We start from the raw sequence: 15,742 nt of genomic DNA, 5'->3' as shown, positions 1-15,742 counted from the left end.
TCCTCTCTGTGTCTGTCCTCTCTGTGTGTCTGTCCTCTCTGTGTGTCTGTCCTCTGTGTGTCTGTCCTCTCTGTGTGTCTGTCCTCTGTGTGTGTCTGTCCTCTGTGTGTGTCTGTCCTCTCTGTGTGTGTTTAATACTGTTGCCCATCTGTGTTGTCTTGTTTTGTGTGTGTTTAATACTGTTGCTCATCTGTGTTGTCTTGTTTTGTGTGTGTTTAATACTGTTGCACATCTGTGTTGTCTTGTTTTGTGTGTGTTTAATACTGTTGCTCATCTGTGTTGTCTTGTTTTGTGTGTGTTTAATACTGTTGCTCATCTGTGTTGTCTTGTTTTGTGTGTGTTTAATACTGTTGCTCATCTGTGTTTCAACCCCTGTCCTGTAGACCGGGTTTGGATTTGTTGTTGTTTTACCATTATTTTACCACATAAATATGCTTACAACACATTTACAGTAAGATCTGTTAGCAATATTAGTTAACTGTCTTGCTCAGGGACAGAACAACAGTTTTTCACCTCCTGGGCTCCAGGATTAGGACCAGTGCCCTTAAGGCTGCCTGTGTTTGGATGTGAAGGAAATCTTGGAGAAGCAGATTATTCCATCTTCAGTCCATTTAATTTCCTCACTGCCCATCAGCCATGGGAGTCTCCCTCTCTCCCCATCCTGCTAACCATTCACCTGTGTTCATTTGAGGTGACGTCGGCTCCTGTAGTTCAGTGGTTCCCAACTGGTTTTGGCTGGGTTGTTACAGTAGGCACACATTTTAAACAATGCTTTTTCCTTATGGGTTATTGTGTGTAAATTGAAGCCATTTGCAAATAAATGTATTTCTGTGTGTTTTAGCAAGAACCGCCCATTTCTGGTCTGCCAAGACATCTCAATGTGGACTTTAACTTCTAAGATATTCCGAAATGGAATGTTTTTCATTCAACAATTCTGTTTCTAGCTGGTTGGGTCATTTTCTTGCTGCATGAACCAGCTGTTCTTGAGCTTCAGTTCACAGACAGATGTTCCGACATTCTTCTGTTGATTTCTCTGATACAGAGCCGTGCTTGGAAAGGCGTCCAGACCCTTATGCAGCAAAACATCCCCAAACCATGACAACACCACCACCAGCACCATTTGGTGTGATGATCTTACTGTGGAATGTCCTGTTTGGTTTCCGCCAGACATAACATGGCCCATGTCAGCCCGGATGTTCCACTTTGACTCGTCTGTCCAAATTCAGCTAGTGCCTTCCTGATTATGAAGTCATGAACGCTGATCTTAACCGAAGCTACAGAAGCCTGCAGATCACGGGATGTTGTTTTAAGGTTCTGTGACTTGTGACGATTTTCCGCCTTGCTCTTGGAGTCCTTTTGGCAGAACTAACGCACCTGGGGAGATTCACTATTGTCCCAAATGTTCTCCATTTGGACAGTTTGTCACATTTTGTGGTAAGGTGGAGCCCTTGGGCCTGAGAAATGACTTTGTAAGCCTTTTTAGACTGATAATGAATATCAACTACTAAGACTTCCTGAATCAGGCCGCGTAGTACCAAAGTACTCAAACAGCTGACCCTAACATTCCCTTTCATTGAATTGAGCGGGCAAATCGTTTTTAAGCCCTAATTTTGTTTTGTTACATTGCAACAAATATAATAATAACCTCCAAACTTTGAGTAATGTTTTCCCTCAGGCTATTATAGTACATGCTCCCAGAACCCACCCAAATGTCTATAGTGTAATAGTCTATAGTGGACCATAAATGTCTATAGTGTAATAGTCTATAGTGGACCATAAATGTCTATAGTGTAATAGTCTATAGTGGACCATAAATGTCTATAGTGTAATAGTCTATAGTGGACCATAAATGTCTATAGTCGACCATAAATGTCTATAGTGGAAGAAAAAAGTCTCTAGTGCGTGACAAAATACTCTATAGATTGATGTGTGAATATTATATATTGTATTAATGTATTGTGTAATATTCTGCAGCGTGCTGTAATACTCTATAGTACCCCATAAAGTCAGCATAGTTAGTGTGATGTGATGGTCCATAGTGTATGGTATGACTCATACATTGTCATCTGCTTTGACTTTGCTGTGTAACTTGGTGTTTTAGGGGAAAGGAGCGACTCACTCGAATATTCAATCAATCATGAGTGTGTGTGACGATCTGCAAGCACTGGGCCTCAGCATGTGGCTTTGATCACCAGGCACCGCTGAGTCCCCTCTTGTCCTGATTTACTGACAGTTATGGCTATAGAAAACCAGAGAGGTAAACAGAAATACCAGCTACTCAAATACTCATGGATTTCATTTGACACGTCTATGCGCGTGTGATCGCTCTTTACAGAGGCATTCTTTCCAAACGTTTAAGGAAGCCTGTGTTTCGGTTGCTGTGTATGTTGACTGATGAGCCTGTAAACAGCCTGGCTGGAGCATGGGTGTTTTGTCCACGTGCAGACAGGGAAGGTCTGGAGGGTTTATTTTGGTTTCAGGTATCAAATGAAACCCAGCGCTCTCTCACTGACACTGTAGTCCTGTATCTGTTTTCATAGTAATGGTTTTACAAAGTCAACAAACAGTCGTTCACACGCACGCTCTCACGCAAATACACACATTCATATAGATGCTGAAACGCCTAGTTATTCAAACACATGCGCGAGAATATGCAAGCAAACACACACACACACACACCCCTATGGTGTTCCCATGGCTTGTCTTTCAGGTCATTGTGGTTTCAGAGATCAGACACAAACAAACATGGTCCCGGCCCCCACGGCCCTCGTCCTGTACCCACGTAATTCAGACCAGGAGCACCCAGGGACCACCAGTGGGGAGAGACCCCCCATCCTCTGCCCACTACGACCCCCGAGCCCTGAACACAGCACAACCCCATCACATTCACATGATCTGTCTCTGTCTCCCCTGAGACCCATATCCCCTGTTATCATTTAACACACTGTCCTCTCTCTCACACACACACACACACACAACTGAACAGAAAGGAGATCAGAGGTTAATTGTGCCTTTATATCAGTCAATGCACACTGCTGTTTCTGTCCTCCTCCATTTAATAGATTGTGTGTGTCTGTGTGTGTCAGTGGGCATGTGTGTGTCTGTGGGCATGTGTGTGTCTATGTGTGTCTGTGGGCATGTGTGTGTCTATGTGTGTCTGTGGGCATGTGTGTGTGTGTGTCTATGTGTGTCTGTGTGTGTCAGTGGGCATGTGTGTGTCTGTGTGTCTGTGGGCATGTGTGTGTGTCTATGTGTGTCTGTGGGCATGTGTGTGTCTATGTGTGTCTGTGGGCATGTGTGTGTCTATGTGTGTCTGTGGGCATGTGTGTGTGTGTGTGTGTGTGTGTGTGTGTCTATGTGTGTCTGTGGGCATGTGTGTGTCTATGTGTGTCTGTGGGCACGTGTGTGTCTATGTGTGTCTGTGGGCATGTGTGTGTCTATGTGTGTCTGTGTGCCTGTGTGTGTCTGTGGGCATGTGTGTGTCTATGTGTGTCTGTGGGCATGTGTGTGTCTATGTGTGTCTGTGTGCCTGTGTGTGTCTGTGGGCATGTGTGTGTCTATGTGTGTCTGTGGGCATGTGTGTGTCTATGTGTGTCTGTGGGCATGTGTGTGTCTATGTGTGTCTGTGTGCCTGTGTGTGTCTGTGGGCATGTGTGTGTCTATGTGTGTCTGTGTGCCTGTGTGTGTCTATGTGTGTCTGTGGGCATGTGTGTGTCTGTGGGCATGTGTGTCCGTGTGTGTCTGTGGGCATGTGTGTCCGTGTGTGTCTGTGGGCATGTGTGTGTGTCTGTGTGTGTGCGGGTGTGCGTGCGTGCAGTTTGTGACGAACTGTTCATGTGTGCTTGTCTTGTATCTGTCCATTTTAAATGTTAAATAATGATAAATGAACAGGCCTTAATTTCTTCTCTGATATGTACTCTCTCTATTTCAATATTCAATAGGTGCTTTATTGGCATGAATGGATGGTGGCCACTGTTGCCAAAGCGAAGATGCTTAAGTAGCAATAGTGCTACAGTACATAAATAAATACAATGAACTTATAAAAGCACAATAAAAATAACTAAATAATACAGTATACCAAATAATATTGACAGTTTTACAGAGAATAAACATAAATAAATAAACAAAAATCAAACATTCTGAAAAAAAGAGTGCTATTGTTTCTCTTTTGTAATGACAGCTCAGGACATAGTCAGCTGCCAGGTCTATTGTTTCTATATTTTCACCAAAGAGAATGCACATTTTAAATTTCAAATTTTTTAAATTTTAAATTTCTCTCTCTTCGTCTCTCTATTTCTCTCTCTATTCCTCTTTCTCCACCTCTCTATCTCTCGTCCTCTCTATCTCTCATCCTCTCTATCTCTCAACCTCTCTATCCCTCATCCTCTCTATCTCTCTATCCTTCAGTTTAATTTAAAGGCTTTATTGGCCATGAAATCATTGTGTACATTGCTAAAGCAACAATAATAAATAACAAAAGTTATTTCTGGTTAACATTTGATGTAAACAATATTCACAAAGGGATATCAATAGGATAAAGATATTTTGAATGTTAACTATGTTCTAAAAATGTGGAAGTAGTTTCAAGTATGAATGAAAGGCAAAATAAATGAAGAGATAAATATTGGTTATGTTCCCAATGTTGTTTCCACTCCACTGGTTTTTTCTCATTGAAACGGGTCACAAATCTTTATGCTGTGATTGCAGCACATCTCTGTCTCTCTCTCTGTCTCTCTCTCTGTCTCTCTCTCTGTCTCTCTCTTTGTCTCTCTCTCTGTCTCTGTCTCTCTCTCTGTCTCTCTCTCTGTCTCTCTCTCTGTCTCTCTCTGTCTCTCTCTGTCTCTGTCTCTGTCTGTCTCTCTCTGTCTCTGTCTCTCTCTCTCTCTCTCTCTCTCTCTCTCTCTCTGTATCTCTCTGAGTCTTCTATTGTAGTTGTAAAACCAACAATTACTTTGATCTTCTGTCTCCTATAAAGCTGTGCATTACAGAGCCAGTACAGTAATGTAATAAGTGTGTCAGACATATAGCTGGACCCTCCCCGTCCTGAGTGGTTTAATGCCCCTCTGAGTGGTGAGGTATTGTTAGTGTTTGCCCAGGGATGACAGAGTGACATGGCCATATACATTACAGATCATACCTTAACCCACTCCAGCAGGAAGTGCCTATTCATTCTAGACATATACATTTACTGAAAACCCTCTGCCTCGCACGCTCTGAGCATTTTGTGCAGAGGTTCAGGAGCGGAAAATGGCACCGGGATTCTCTAGAGGAATTCTGCGAAATGGATTCCAGCCTAAAGTGCTAGGACCTTTGGTTTAGGTTAGGAGTAATGACAAATTCAGATACCTTGACGAGAGTCCTCTCTGTCCCCCTCCCTCTGTCTCTGTCCCCCTCCCTCTGTCCCCCTCTCTCTGTCTCTGTCCCCCTCCCTCTGTCTCTGTCCCCCTCCCTCTGTCCCCCTCCCTCTGTCTCTGTCCCCCTCTCTCTGTCTCTGTCCCCCTCCCTCTGTCCCCCTCCCTCTGTCCCCCTCCCTCTGTCTCTGTCCCCCTCCCTCTGTCCCCCTCCCCCTCCCTCTGTCCCCCTCCCTCTGTCCCCCTCCCTCTGTCTCTGTCCCCCTCCCTCTGTCCCCCTCCACTCTCTTCCTCGGTTAACCCTGCTTTCCTTTCTAAGGTCGAATAAAATAAAATAAATCCTCCGATCTCACTTTTGCAATTGTTGCAGATGTCTTTTTATTCCTAAATGGCAAGAAACACTTATTCCTAAAAAGCTTATTACATATACTTGCTGCATGGCTGTGTAAAGTTTGTCTCGCTTTGTGGATCTGCATGTTTGTGAAACATGAACGTTCTCATAAATCATGCATTGATCTCAAGATGAGTTTTCCAGGAAGTTCTACATGCAGTCAGGATTTGGCTCTTTGTGACTGGTTGTAGACCAGAGTTCAAGTTGAGCTCTATGCATGCCCAGCTGTGTGGTTATCCTCCTAGTATACTACAGCACATTACACACTCCCTGTTTCCTGTGGTTCTCACACACACACACACACACCCACACACACTACCCCTCATTAGCACTATCTGAGGAAAAAACTGTCGTTAAGTAGGTCAGAGAAAATGAGAAGTCTATTCTATATTTTTCAAGCCTCCCTTCCCGGACACAGAGCAGTGATTCCACAAGTGCATAAGTATGTGCATTCTTGTACATATTAGTGAGAGTCTGGTCCAGAGTAAATGTCATGTCTGAACCCCCTGTCCGGGCCAGCTGACCCCCACCCAGTCCGGTTTGCAGGTCATTACGGGGTCTCCTGCGTTCCTGCCCAGCGGTGCAGCCACCCCCCCCCCTTCCCCCGCCTCCTCATTAATGACGGGCACAGTTGAGCCAGCCGGGCGACTCTCTGGGTGTCGACTCTGGAACACTGTGGCAGTCGCTCGGTTGGCCGTGTTGGCGAGCCTTCCCGTGTCTGGCCCACTAAGGTGGGCGCATCTGGAGGATTCCTGGGGAATATTGAAAACGTTTTTTTAAAACCCTGAGAGTTTTAAACATAAATCATAAACTCAGGTTTTTCCTGCAATTTTTAAACACATTTTTTTCAATGAGAAAGTGAAAAGCCTGTTGGGAGGGAAGGATAAAGTGAGATAAGTAGAGAGAGAGAACAGCAAAAGGGTATTTGAAGGAATTGTGACAAGCCTCTGAGCCTCTTCAGCATAGTGTTGCACATCTGGGCCACAAGCAGCACTTTTTTTATCTGAACCAGGGAGAAGTTGAACAGAGTAAGAAATGGGGCTAATCTCCCTGAAGAGACTGAGAGAAAACAGCTTAGTCGTGGCAGCACCAGTGTCTCCTTGACGGGTGGAAGAGGGAGGGGGGAGGACCGGGCGCCAGGGTGGGTGGGGGGAGTCTGTGTGTTGTGTTTTGTACTTTGTGGGGGGGTTGGGGGGGGTAAATTCTGCCCATCCCCAGTGTAGCAGTGCCCTCTAGTGGCCTAGTTTGCCTTCTTTATGTTGAATATGGCTGGAAAACCACAGACTACAGACATGTGGAAAGACTTCCAACACAAAGACAGACAGACAGAGCCTCTAGTAGGTTGCCAGTCCTCTTATCTTATTCAGGGTTTGTAACTCTCTGTCAGACTCTGAATGCGTTCAGAGACCCAGCGCTCTGAGAACACTGATGTTTCCTTTACCTTTAATGACAGCAGGGGAAATGCTTGTACCATAGAAGTCGTAACTGGTGGAAAACATTATACAGTAAGCACATTGCCATTGATAGAATCTGCTTTTTAATGTAGTCAGGTTGGGGGGACCTTCAACTTCACTGTCTGATCCCTGCTGACGATCTCCACATCTCCAACCTGGTCATCAGTGGGGATTAGTCAAGTCATTATACTGAATACTTTGACATGGACATGACCTAAGTGGCCCTGCCCATGCTGGAACTGATGCTGTAATAGAATGGATACACAAAGGAGACCTCTGTCCATGTCTATGGCCTGCTTGAGTAAAGACACTTACAGGATTCTAGTAAAACAGCAACTGGAGCCACTGCCAACAAACAGTCAACCAGTCCCTCTAAATATTCCTGTACATAGACCATAGACAGCGCTTCAGAATATATTGTCATCAGTCATAAAGACACACAAACACACACAAATACAGCTCCGGAAAGAATTTGGAGAACAATGCACTTTTTTCTTTCCTTTCCAAAGCTATTGAAAAGGAAAGTTTTGAGTGAGGAACAGAAGTGTTCAATTTTGTAGTGGTCTCTTAATTTTAACCCTTTTTTTCCTCACTCCAAAGAAAAATGAGCAGTGGTCTCTTAATCAGAGCTGTAAATACATACATACTTCGCAATAATTTGTTCATAAAATATCTACAGAAATGCATTTTTAAAGTGTAAACATAATTTCATTACCACTTCTTGTAGTTATTACTTGTAACTGTTATAACTATCATTCTGTTGCATCAGCTGGGTGGATTTTTTTGCGACTCTTCTTTTCAGTACTGCTTCAACTATGTCATGTTTTGAGAACAAAGATTTCTTCCGTCCTGACCTACCATGTAGGCCAAGTTTGTGCAGTCTCTTTCTGACAGTGGATTCATGCACTTTGACACCGATTGTGGCATGAGAGGCCTGTAGATTCCTAGACGCTATCCTGAGGTTCTAATAGACTTCTGTGAGCATATTTTGGACAACTCTTCTGACGTCTGAATTCTGTATTTTATTTGCAAAATGTTTTTTATTTTTTGGTGTGTGATGTGTTAAATTGGGTTTAGTTGTCGGAATTGATCTCAAACATCCATATGTCCAAATATGAAAGAACCTTACAGGGGGTGTGCTTGTTCACATGACAGCATGCGTGTTATCATGGTCTGTAACTCTAACCCTGTTGGTTCCTATCAGAAGTAACACAGATGTCTCTCCATAGAAAACAAACCTAACAGAGCCCCTCACTCCAGGGTAAAGGACTGCAATAATAAAGCTGCCCCCGCCCCCAACCTCTTCCATGGCCCGCTGTTTCATGGGGTACGTGCAGAGAGGTGCAGTTTTCTGGATGAAACTGATGTTGCTTTCCTCTCTGTCTGACTGTCGTTCTGTGTGTGTGTGTGTGTGGGTTCGTCGGGGGGGGGGGGGGGGGGGGCGGGGGAGGGTTCTGGTCCCTCAATTAGCAGTGGGGCTATGTCTGTTTGTGTTTCAGAGGGAGATGGTTCTCTGGACGTGATAGGGGAGAACTTACTCCCCATCTCCCTGGTACAGCACATGATTCATGGGTCCTTTCAAAAGTGCCCTGTGTCAGTCCACAGGGTCGTCCTCTAGGACCCAGGGGGAGACCTCAGGGATACACAGAGGCAGACTGACTGACCCGCACACAGACAGGCAGACCTGATTGTGTGCACATGTTGCACATTGTGATGTGTTAAACCTCCTCCTCAGCCTTAAGGGCTCACTTCTACCAGTGTAATAAGGTTCAGGCTTTATGGATGTCTCTTCAGTAACCTGATTTGTGGAGGCTATGAAAACGGGGCGCATATAGGACACATCAGTCACTAGGAGTGAAGTGGTGGACTAGATGGATGTGAGTTATTGAGAAGGGAGCAGAGTTGGGACTGCGTGCTTCGGAACAGAGAGACAGCAGGCCATTTGAGCTGTGAAACTGAAGAGGATGTGACTGTCAGGATGTCATAAATAAGTCCTGAGTGTGACTCCAGTGGGCTCCAGAGCAGACGTCAACGTTCTGACGTTAGAGATGCTCTGGGATGGCTCATCCTACTGCTTCATGCAGATTGTGTTTGTGTATTAAGGTTAGGGATAGAGTAAGGGTTATGGGTGGCTTTAGGGATAGGTGACATGGATATTTGCCTCAGAGTTTGGTTTCAGGTCCTCACAAGGATAGGAAAGCAGACCTCTGTGTTTGTGTGTGTTTCTTTGCGCACGCTGAGGAGGAGGATGTTGGTGTGTTGTAACGGGAACTCCAGGTGCAGACTCTGCCCAGAGGGAGGAAGCTGTTGTTTACTCACATTAAACCTTGTCTTTGACCTCTTACTCCTGTTACCTCTTCAAATACACAGTCCTCTTTTTTGCTTCTAAATGTAGTTATTTCAGCATATTTACTTTCATTCTGTATGTTGAAAAATACTACTACTATATACTACTACATGTTTACACTGTTGTCTCAATTGTTTTTCATGTGTTTTAAAATGTAGCCAAAAGGGGGCGCTGTTCCCCCTGTGTGACAGGACCAGAGATTGCTATACAGTCTAAGTAAAAAGTAGACTATACCTGAAAATTCTGTGAACACAAAAAAAGAATTATGAAATGCTTCAATTAATTGTCAAAACTATTATTATTGTTATAGCAGTGATATGATGACTACTATGTCCCAGTATGTTTCAATAATTTGGAGAAAGTTAATTCAGGGAAATCCAATAGGGGGCACAGCAGACCTAGATTTGCTTTTTGGAAGTCAATCAGCTGTGAAGGATGATTGTGGCCAGACAACAGTCTGACATTCTAGGGCTCGTTTTGGTGAATGATTCGGACAGCAAATCCCAGCATTTGCATTATTATTTACGACCAAGGAGCAGTTAGGGGTAACTACTTTGCTCAAGGACTGGATTAGGTTTTGCCTTGCCGTCCCAGGGATTCAGTGTAGCAACCTTTCAAAGCCTCTGGCCTCTAGGACACCTGCCATCCCAGAAATGTGTTACTGAAAGAATAGACCAGAAACCATAAAGATAAGCTTTAACTCTCACTTGGAAAATACCAAGATGTCTATTTGCCTAATAACACCTGCGCAATCGTGATTTGTCAGAGGCACCGGAACTAATGCTGCTAATTATCTCACTCATGCCACTATTTCGTGACATATTTACGCTTCCATTTCGGTTTACGTAGTCTGTCCAGCGGAGATTACTCCTGGGCTAAAAATAATTTTCAATGATTGGACATTAGTCAGGCAAAACCACCCAGTGTGTAACAATCAAGGCCGTCCCCTACGGTAAACTCCTCTAACATTTTGCCAGTAAAGAGATTAGGGAGAGAATAGGAAATGTTTGGTTATTTCTGTCCATCTATGGAATGAGGTGACGTCTGAATTCTGTGATGCTTATTCTTTCTGCTATCCGAAATTAGCTCCTTGAAATTGAAGGATGGTGAAAACACATGACACACACAATCACTTTAATGTACACACACTGTTCATATTTGCACGCACATGCTTCCTCTTAATTAAACATTCAGGTGCACACACATCTAACTGTACACATACTCACTCATCCAGTCATCAGCCCACACACACACACACACACGCACACACAGAGTTGCATGTCAGTATAGTCCCAACAGTTTGTGTGGATCCTGTGACTTACATGAGTCTATGTGGTCGTTGACTTTTCTCCAGAATTCCAGGGCCTTGACTTGAATTCAAGTGTATTTACTCTTCTTTTACATACGATCCCCAGGAAACAGTGGGATGTCCAGAAGACCAACACTAAGCATCCGGATGTTCTGGGAATGCAGAATACAGTACACTGAGTAGGCAGCACTTTCTCTCTTTCTTAATCATTATTTCATTGAAATAATGCACCAATTCTTTTAGAAAACTGTTCAAACTCAAAACTCTTTTGACGTCCCCCTTTCTGACAAATGTATTCATTTGGTTTGCGGTTACACCAAAGAAAAAAATCTGAATAATTACCTAAATCTTAGCTTAGTCTTTAATATTTTCTTAAAATGGCCTGGACAATATTGTCAACTTTTTTTAAGTTATTTTCTTTGGGCTATTCTGAGGTGATTGACCAGTGCCTGCGATATGAAAATCACTCATGTATCCTGCAATGGGCATAATGAAAACCAGAGGAACCAGAGGAAGAATAGACAATCTGAAACCTATCCCCAAAGACCTTGACATTCCTGATTTTGCTGTATTTAATGTTATCAAGACAGTTAAGGTCACGCCACTGATGCCAACCTCCCTGGAGCTGACCTCAAGGGACACTTATGGAAGATTGCAACAAAGGATAGTTTGGTGAATGAGGACGAAAGCATGTTGATGAACTGCCACACAGTTTGAAACTGATCTTCAGACATGATGTATGGCGGTTTCACACAATGGTAGAGGGTTGTACGGTAAGAGACCCTGCAGGACCCCTCTTCTGACAGACAGACATAAACAGCCTGCGCTGTCTTTCACAGAGTGGTGAACCCTTCCCCATCTTTTCTTCTGACAGACAGACATAAACAGCCTGCGCTGTCTTTCACAGAGTGGTGAACCCTTCCCCATCTTTTCTTCTGACAGACAGACATAAACAGCCTGCGCTGTCTTTCACAGAGTGGTGAACCCTTCCCCATCTTTTCTTCTGACAGACAGACATAAACAGCCTGCGCTGTCTTTCACAGAGTGGTGAACCCTTCCCCATCTTTTCTTCTGACAGACAGACATAAACAGCCTGCGCTGTCTTTCACAGAGTGGTGAACCCTTCCCCATCTTTTCTTCTGACAGACAGACATAAACAGCCTGCGCTGTCTTTCACAGAGTGGTGAACCCTTCCCCATCTTTTCTTCTGAAAGACTCATCCTCCCTGGGATGCTCTTTTTATACCCAATCATGTTACTGACCTGTTGTCAGTTCACTTAATTAGTTGTGAGATGTTCCACCAGGAATTTAGCATTGCACTTCTCCAGTCTTTTGTTGCCTCTGTCCCAGCTTTTTTGAAACATGTTGCTGGCATCAAATTCAAAGTGGGGATATATTTTGCAAGATACAATAGCATTTCTCAGTTTCAACATTTGATATGTTGCCTTTGTTCTATTTTCTATTGAATATAGGGTTGAAATGATTTGTACACCTTTGCGTTCTGTTTTTCCTTTACATTTTACACAGCGTCACAACTTTTTTTTTACACAGCGTCACAACTTCTCATTAAAAACATTCTGAAATAATTTCTAATGGACAACAAATTACCTTTTACAACTCAGTCTCCAAGGGTCACCTTGATTTAATCTCTCACTTACACAGACAATGGCACCCACACACACACACACAGTTGCAGAAGCACTCTTCTGCTCCTTCATTCAGATCTCTTTGGGTTGCCATGTCAACAGCAGCCTCCTGAAGAGTTGGTAACAACCATAGACTTAACAGTACAGACCAGACGTTTGTAACCAGATTTAACAGTTCAACCACAGACTTAACAGTACAGACCAGACGTTGGTAACCAGATTCAACATTTCAACCATAGACTTAACAGTACAGACCAGACGTTTGTAACCAGATTTAACAGTTCAGCCATAGACTTAACAGTACAGACCAGACGTTTGTAACCAGATTCAACAATTCAACCACAGACTTAACAGTACAGACCAGACGTTGGTAACCAGATTCAACAGTTCAGCCATAGACATAGCAGTATAAACCAGATGTTGGTTACCAGATTCAACAGTTCAAGCATAGATTTTACAGTATAGACCAGTCGTTGGTAACCAGGTTAAGCCACATTTTATTACTGACACTATAGCCTAGTGATCAAGACTGTTGGGCGAATTAAATATAGGTTTCTGGTTCTAATCCCCAAGTCGACAAGGTGAAAAGAACCGAAACATTTATTGAAACTTTATTGAAAATTCTTATTCTTAATTACCTGGTAAAATAGCATTTAAAACCTGTGAATAGATTTTCTAAATAGAATAGCATTTTCCTGAAACAGAAACTCTGACTATTGTGGTCTAGCGTTCTTGGCCGCTGTCTCTTGTGCCCATGCGCTTTTGAAACATGGGTTCAAATCCTGCCTGAACCATGGGTTCAAATCCTGCCTGAACCATGGGTTCAAATCCTGCCTGAACCACGGGTTCAAATCCTGCCTGAACCACGGGTTCAAATCCTGCCTGAACCACGAGTTCATATCCAGCCTACTGCTCTTTCATCAAATAAGCTCTCCTCTATTGGACACACTTTCATATAGGCATAAAAACATGCCTGAAGAAGTCTGTGTGTGTGTTTGTGCGTGTGTGTGTGTGTATGAATCATGGCAGTAGTTATGTAAGTTGAAGGGAGTCAGGAAGTGTTCTACCAGACCCAGTCTACCATGCAGCTAAGGTAATGGAGCTTCACCAAGGCTTCGGATTGCATTTCTAACAAAAGAAATTGGTGTTTTTGTTAGAAATGTAAACAGAACAAAACGATCTCTCTGTTCCTCTCTTCCTCCATACTATATTTAAAACCAAAAACTGTTGCAGCATTGTCACTTTTGTACTTTGTCTTTGTGTAAGAACTGGATTTCTCAGTGCCCAGATGTTTCTTATTGTTGCTACTTTTCATGAAACTATATAACCACGGCTGTTATAATACACTCATTCACACACTTCCAACAGCAACCACAGTCATGCAGGGGGAAATTATTATGGGACGTTGATGGGCTATCTCTGCCAAGAAGCGATGCAAAGATCTGAATTTGGCACTTAATGAAAGAGTAGCCTGCTGATTGGTGCGTGAGTCACATGCATCACTCTGAAGTTGTTGGAATTGCTGAGAAGCTGATGGTGGAGATATCAGCTGTGTGTGTGCGTCAGACAAAGTGAGGGTGACTGATGCAGTCTGGCGTGTTAGAGTTTCTATCTGAAAGAGCAGGAGAGAGAGTTATAACATGATCCTCATTCTTTGCCGATATTCTTTATTTGTAAATGAAGAGGGGTCTCAAGGTTTTTCTTTAGTGCCTTTACGAATGAGTGATTCAACTGATTGGCGGTATCTGCCTGGTCTGTTTCTGGAACTGACGTCAGTGGGCTTCTTGCAGCTGTGCCTCCTCTACTATCCATGTTCCTGTTCTGACCAGTGGCCCTGGAGCCGTAAACACACGTGACTGGCCACCCTGACACCATTCTGATGGATTAAAAAGGCTCTAACTGGACCTATGACTTTATTTTTTATATATTTTTTTACCGAAGTTTAGTTGTTAAAATCAATCCAGTCCTCAAGTGTTTGTTTGAGCGTGTGTGTGCATGTGTGTGCGTGCATATTTGCTTCCCTGGCCTCTTGCCTGCATGCTTATGTGTGTGAACCTGAGCCTCAGACAAAGATAGCGGCCTGTGCTACTCCAAGACCCTTGCACTCAGACAGTTAAATTACTGCTGTCTGTGGCTAATTGAGCAAATCATTACCCTGTGATTAACCAGTGCTGTCTCCACTGTCACCCCCCCACCCCCCCCCCCCACACACACACACACACACACACACACACAGATCTCGGTCCATTAACAATCAGTGTTGAGGAGTCCTTATAGCCTAGTTCAACTAGGAAGAGAACCACTTTTCATTGTAGCTTTCTGGTAGTTCTGTGGCGTTTTAATTTAGTGCTGTTGATGACTGGAACTACACATAGCCTAAATACAAATGACAAGTTGTCCAGTGTTTCTTGGGCATCAGACCTGCCTGATTTTCACTTTGTCCTTAACCAGTCATACTGTACATTCAGCTTACACCTAGAGGGATCTGTTCTTTTGACTTGGTCTGAAATGTTCTATATTTGTTCATGGTGATCACTATTTTGGATATTGTGGTGCTTTACAAACATGCTTTGTGTAGCCTTACAAAGGTAAGCATGTTTGTAAAGGTTGCTTACCTTCTTGGATTGTGTATTAATCGGTAGCTGCTTGTATTTATCAGCTGCTGGTGGATGACTTCATGGGTGTTTATAAAGAGTAGGATGATCAGTGGGCCACTGTCTTTTCTTGTGTGTAAACATCCAGCTCTGTTCTGCACAGTACAGTCTGTTCCCACTATTGAAGACAACATGGCAGGTCCCTGCCTATTGGCTTCTGTATCCTCACCTCTGGTGATGTACCGACCGGGGCTCAGACAACGTAAAACACCACTATCATCTGAGCACACCTGTGGAGATGATGTCATCTTCAGTGGCCTGCGTCAGGAGGACATGCTGGGGGAACCAGGGCGTGTGTGTGTCAGTCAGGGTGGTACAGACAGGCCTCCCGACAGCCTGAGGAACCCTGTGAGAGGAGGCCTCAGCTCAGATACCTCCGGAGGAGAGGACTGGCCAGCCTGCCGTGGATGTTCTCTTCTCTGTCCCAACCACAGTGAGGAGACACTACTGTGCCCCCGAGTTGGCGTTAGTACGGTAGCCTGCATGGCTCGATTCCGTAACTCTGTAGGCAGGAGTTACTGGGAGGACCCACGTCTGTTTGGACATCAGTAGTGAGATATGGTTTCTGTCCTGTCCATGAGGAGGGGGGG

The 15,742-nt window shown here is 43.9% G+C and overlaps 1 protein-coding gene across 4 annotated transcripts in view; it reads left to right on the top strand.

Moving 5' to 3' along the window:
- scfd2 (sec1 family domain containing 2) overlaps positions 1–15,742 on the top strand; it is a 103,743-nt gene that overhangs the window by 65,866 nt on the left and 22,135 nt on the right. The window lies entirely within an intron of this gene.

Source organism: Esox lucius, chromosome 8 (assembly GCF_011004845.1).
Source record: "Esox lucius isolate fEsoLuc1 chromosome 8, fEsoLuc1.pri, whole genome shotgun sequence".
In the NCBI taxonomy this organism is placed as follows: domain Eukaryota; kingdom Metazoa; phylum Chordata; class Actinopteri; order Esociformes; family Esocidae; genus Esox; species Esox lucius.
Note: the sequence above shows the minus strand (reverse complement) of the source record. Positions and strands in the feature narration are given on the sequence as shown.